The sequence below is a fragment of the Mixophyes fleayi genome, chromosome 1 (assembly GCF_038048845.1).
Source record: "Mixophyes fleayi isolate aMixFle1 chromosome 1, aMixFle1.hap1, whole genome shotgun sequence".
NCBI classification, from domain to species: domain Eukaryota; kingdom Metazoa; phylum Chordata; class Amphibia; order Anura; family Limnodynastidae; genus Mixophyes; species Mixophyes fleayi.
The window spans coordinates 263015398-263021397 of NC_134402.1; the positions used below are offsets into that span (position 1 = coordinate 263015398).

Consider the following 6000-nt stretch of genomic DNA (forward strand, 5'->3'; position numbering starts at 1 on the left):
AACAGTACATCCTCTATTTATTATTGCTTACTCTCTTTATAGAGCTTCCCTATGCAGCAATTGTTTGAAACATAGTTTCTGATTCCTCCTTCCTATCCCCATGAGTTACCCTAGCCTTGAACCTTGCCGGACTTCCCCTGGCAAACTTTTCAGTTAAACATCAGGATACATTGACAACTGGGCTGACTCCTCTGCCCTCTGTTTATGTGCCCATGTTTCTAGGGGCGTTATTTTCAATATTATTTGTACTTGTTTTTTTTTTTTCATATGAAAGCTTAATAACATTTATTGAAGAAAAAGGTGCGAACGAGGAGTCAAGGAGGCGCCTACATGTGAATGGTAAAATTAAATGAAGAAGAGAGCAGAGGAATGTAGGGCAGACCAATCTTCTGACCATAGTGGCATACAGTAGCTATGCACCTAAGTAATCATTACTTTGTCTCCCATACTTCCCAACTGCAGCATCTTTTATTGGTTGCAACAGTATACTTTGATTCATGTAGAAACTTAGCAGTAATTGGAGCTATCTTCTGCACCTGAGAAAACTTACTACCCCTCCATGAAAATGAGGATCATTACATTTAATGTAGACTTACATGGAAGCTAGTATGACAAAGAGTCTTTTTTGTTACTATGCAAATGCACTTGTTCCTACTCATGATACAAACTATGAAATATAATATAGAATGTAACATGTTCAAATGTTTGTGAACACACCTGTACCATAGTACTTGCTCTTACAAATATAAAAACTGATACAGTTACTAGCATACAGATATAATAACACAAAACAAAACAAAACAAAAATATGTTAAGTGCATCTGAGCACCTTGCTGAAAGATGGGTTCTCAGTAGTAAATGATTCACATAAGTCTGGCTAAGAATGACTGTAAAGCTGATAATATTAGAATGGACAATTAGTGTAACTTGCTAAGGGCTTATTGTATCCATGTATGCATTCAGCAATGATGTGCCACACCCAAAGCAGAGGAGAATAGAAAAAAAACAAATATTTCTTATATTCATTCCCATAAATCATAGGAAATTTAGTAAATAATCCCCTGTAAAATCCATAATATCTCACAAAAATACTGTACTTAAAATGTGATTACATGCTAATCCTTTTACTACAGACACCAGCCCTGCTGAGAGAGTGTTGTATTAGTACATTTTAGCTTTGGTTTCTGTTGTCTTATCAATTGTGCTCCACTTGCTGAAAAGTCTATTGTATTTAAAAATGTTTGAATTGTTTTCTTTTCAAGCACTCAGACAGGATGAATATTGGCAGTCAATGTACTAAATCCTCATGCTTAAGATGCAATGAAATGGTTACATGACATGGTGACAAGCTACGCAGTAAATGTGAAACGGTGCATGTTATTTAAAGTTAGAGAAAGCAAACAAAGTGAAATAAGAAAGAATCTGTGTATAGAAGACCGAATTTCAATGTTTGTACTTTAGATTATACATATAAATTACTACAATTGTTTTGTCACATTATCCCAGTGTTACTTCTATGCATGTTTTGCCCTAACGTAAAGCAACTTTAATGTAAACTCTTTTAAGAACTGCAAAATATGTGGACATGCACTGCTTTTTAATTTGCGCAAATGTGCCAAGCACATTTCATGGTTAGTTAGAAATGGGTGAAAAGATTAGGTAGATTAAAAAATTCAGAACAATGTGTATGTGTATCTTTCCCGATTTGCCAAAAGTTAGGAGAATAAATAACACCCACTGTAGAGTCTGGCATCCCCATTCCTATTTACAAGGCTGCAATAACCAGTGGCAGTCTATTACTGTAAAATCGCTGCTCTGCTATTATTTACTATGCGGGCTACAGATAAAATAGGACCCCATCCCCATAGATCTTAGTTTAATAGCTAATTTAAGTTTAAGAACAGCAAATAAATAATTTACAATAAACGTTTCCATACATGGTTCACTATGTAAAAATATAAATGAATTAATAATAAAACGAGAGCATACTCATTCTCAAATTTTCAACTAGCCACATCACTAGCCATTGTGTGCTGGTTTCCACTATAACACTGACACCGAATGTGGTCACCATGTTATATTGAAAACCAGACACACAGTGGCTACCAGCCCATAACTGAAGTTCACTGGGGCTTTTCCCAGCCTTCCTGGAATGAGCGTACCAAAGAAATTATAAAGATTGGGACCCCTTGAGTGGTAAATTATGCCACTTCTGTTGTCCCAGTATGATGGTCAAGACTGGCTGCTCGTGATTGGCTGAAGGTTTGTGATTGTTTACCAATGAAGAGCACCAAGCTTTGGTAATTGAGTAGCAGTCAGAACTATTGTACACATAGATCCTTTTTATGGGTATTTTTAAGGTTTTGTTTTTTTTGCTGGACCAAGAAAAACAAAATGTTTCTTTTATATTGAATAAAGTGGTAAAATATGGTGTTATTTGTATATTTGAATTATTTCTACTGTTATGATAAAATGGACAGCGGTTTTAAGGTTCCCTGTCCACTATACTGGTAGCACAGGGATGGCCACTCCAATGGTCCCATTTTTTTTAATTACAGTGGCCCCAAAATTCCAGGGGTGTTTTGAAAGGCCCAAGTGCTTTTCAAAAAAATAATGAGCTCTTAGAGCATATAAATGGCTTGGATAGACTACATAAAAATGATGGGCTCTTCGAGGATTATAATAAGCTGGCCAAACCCAAAGGAGAATTAAAACTTTTACTGACTGCCCAAGTTGAGAACAGAAGTGGCTTAATTAGACCTTCTATTAAAAGGGGGGATAAAGCAGACAGTCTTCTTGCATCTAAATTAAAGGTTAAACTGTCCCAGAACAATGTTCCAACTATTAAATACACAGTAACTAGGTTAATTAATCCCAAACTAATCACAAGTGAGTTCCTAAAAGTCTCAAACAGACTCTATAGCAGTGGTTCCAAAACTTTTGCAGTTCGCGGCAGCCTTAGAGTCTCCATAATTTTTTCAAGACACCCCTCCAAAAGAATTACTGAGCAGTCCTGTTTCAGAAGTAGTTGGGTCAAAAAATTGTAATAAGTATTTAGGTCAGGACAGAAATACTTATTTAGTTGTATGCAAAAATGCCCCCTCTGCATCCAGACACTCTGCCCCCTCTGCATTCAGACACTCTGCCCCCAGACACACTGCCCCCTCTGCATCCAGACAGTCTGCCCCCTCTGCATCCAGACACACTGCCCTCTCTGCATCCAGACACACTGCCCCCTCTGCATCCAGACACACTGCCCCCTCTGCCCCCAGACACTCTGCCCTCTCTGCATCCAGACACTCTGCCCCCTCTGCATCCAGACAATCTGCCCCCTCTGCATCCAGACACTCTGCCCTCCCTGCATCCAGAACACACTGCCCCCTCTGCATCCAGACACACTGCCCCTCTGCATCCAGACACACTGCCCCCTCTGCATCCAGTCCCTCTGCCCTCTCTCACACTGCCCCCTCTGCCCTCTCTCACGCTGTCCCCTCTGCCCTCTCACGCTGTCCCCCTCCCCTGCCCTCTCTCATGCTGTCCTCCTCCTCTGCCCTCTCTCACACTGTCCCCCTCCTCTGCCCTCTCTCATGCTGTCCCCCTCCTCTGTCACGCTGTCCCCTCCTCTGCCCTCTCTCACGCTGTCCCCCTCCTCTGCCTTCTCTCACACTGTCCCCCTCCACTGCCCTCTGTCACACTGTCCCCTCCTGTCACGCTGTCCCCCCCTCTGCCCTCTGTCACGCTGTCCCCCTCCTCTGCCCTCTCTCACGCTCCCTCTCACTCTGCCCCCTCTGCCACACCAGCCATAGAAAAAAACAAACAACACAAAAACTTACCAATCCGCGCGGCGCCAGGACCCAGCATCCTCCTCTCTCACGCTTTCCTCCTCCTCTGTCACGCTGTCCCCTCCTCTGCCCTCTCTCACGCTGTCCCCCTCCTCTGTCCCCCTCCTTTGCCCTCTCTCACACTGTCCTCCTCCTCTGTCATGCTGTTCCCCTCCTCGGGCCTCTCTCACGCTGTCCCCCTCCTCTGTCACGCTGTCCCCCTCCTCTGCCCTCTCTCATGCTGTCCCCCTCCTCTGCCCTCTCTCACACTGTCCCCCTCCTCTGCCCTCTCTCATGCTGTCCCCCTCCTCCGCTCTCTCCCACACTGTCTTCCTCCTCTGCCTTCTCTAACGCTGTCCCCCTCCACTGCCCTCTGTCACACTGTCCCCTCCTGTAACGCTGTCCCCCCTCTGCCCTCTGTCATGCTGTCACCCCTCCTCTGCCCTCTCTCACGCTCCCTCTCACTCTGCCCCCTCTGCCACGCCAGCCATAGAAAAAAACAAACAACACAAAAACTTACCAATCCGCGCGGCGCCGGGACCCAGCTCCTCCTCTCTCACGCTTTCCTCCTCCTCTGCCACGCTGTCCCCCTCCTCTGCCCTCTCTCACGCTGTCCCCCTCCTTTGCCCTCTCTCACACTCTCCTCCTCCTCTGTCACGCTGTTCCCCTCCTCTGCCCTCTCTCACGCTGTCCCCCTCCTCTGTCACGCTGTCCCCCTCCTCTGCCCTCTCTCACGCTGTCCACCTCCTCTGTCATGCTGTCCCCCTCCTCTGCCCTCTCTCACGCTGTCCCCCTCCTGTGCCCTCTGTCACGCTCCCTCTCACTCTGCCCCCTCTGCCACACCAGCCATAGAAAAAAACAAACAACACAAAAACTTACCAATCCGCGCGGCGCCGGGACCCAGCATCCTCCTCTCTCACGCAGCTTGTCACTGAATGTCGATATTCAGTGACAAACTGTGTGAGAGAGGAGGATGCTGGGTCTCATGGACGATTTCTGGATTATTCTGGACAATGAGACGTAGGGAGTTCTTGGGATACCAGCTCGTCTTTGATCCGATCTGAAAGGCCCTGCCAGAACGTAGCCACGAGAGCCTCATCATTCCAGCGAAGTTCAGAGGCCATCTGAAGTGGACCGCGTACTGTCCCACAGATTGGTTTCCTTGGCGGAGACGTAATAAGCCAGTAGCGGTATTATATACTCTTCCTGGCTCATCAAATATCTTCTTGAAAGTGGACAAGAAGGTGGTGAAGTTATACAAGATGGGATCATTCCTTTCCCATAAAGGAGAGGCCCATACTAAGGCTTGGCCGGACAGTAGCGAAATCACATAGGCCACTTTAGCTTTTTCGGAAGGAAAATTCCCTGGCAGAAGCTCGAATTGTATGGAGCATTGATTCAAAAACCCTCTGCAATACTTAGGATCTCCATCAAACTTAGGTGGGTTAGGTATCCGTAGTTAAGAGGAAAAGGCTGCTGCTGTGGGTGGGGGTTCTGGCGCTGCAACGACTGGTGCAGGTGGACCACTAGCCACCAAGGTATTCTGGACGACGTCCAACCGAGTAGATAAACTATTAAGGAACTTTAAGAGTTGCTCTTGGTTGGCCTCTTGTTTATCGATTCTTCCTACCAAATGCTCCAAAAGATCTTTTCCCACTGGATCCATGGTCAGAGCAAACTGTAACGGATTTACTGGATATACTACAATCTAATATAGCTGGCTTACCTGAGGTGCGGAGTCTAACGATCTCCCCGGTGTTCACCAAGATCCGCCACAAGGCGGGATGGGCTTTGGTGCCAGGAGTCGCAGGTGGCGGTCCTCAGGCTCACCCATAGATGTAGTGCAGACTAGCAGGTGCAGTAATAGTGTAGTCGGACAGGCCATGGTCAGTACACAGACGGGTAATGCAGACAGAATCAGAAGGCAAGCTCGAAGTCAATCAGGCCAGGTTGGTACACGGGTCACGTGAACAGAAGAGTAGTCAGCAAGCCGGGTCGGTACACAGGGACTATAGATGGAGAATGGTCAAACAGGCAGATGTCAATACACAGGAATCAGCAGGGGTCTAGGAAGCAGGAAATCCACAGGGAACAGGAGCCAGGAACAGGAGATGGTGCTCTGACACTCAGCGAGTGTCAGAGAGGAGTTTAAATAGTATTGGAGAGTCAAAATCCCTGC

General features: G+C 45.9%; 1 long non-coding RNA gene across 1 annotated transcript in view; it reads right to left on the reverse strand.

Moving 5' to 3' along the window:
* LOC142153039 (uncharacterized) overlaps positions 1–5662 on the reverse strand; it is a 325397-nt gene extending 319735 nt beyond the window's left edge. Inside the window, exon 1 of the long non-coding RNA XR_012691429.1 lies at positions 5548–5662. This is a non-coding gene — a long non-coding RNA (uncharacterized LOC142153039). The remainder of the gene's footprint in view (positions 1–5547) is intronic.
* Between the last annotated feature and the right edge of the window lie 338 nt (positions 5663–6000).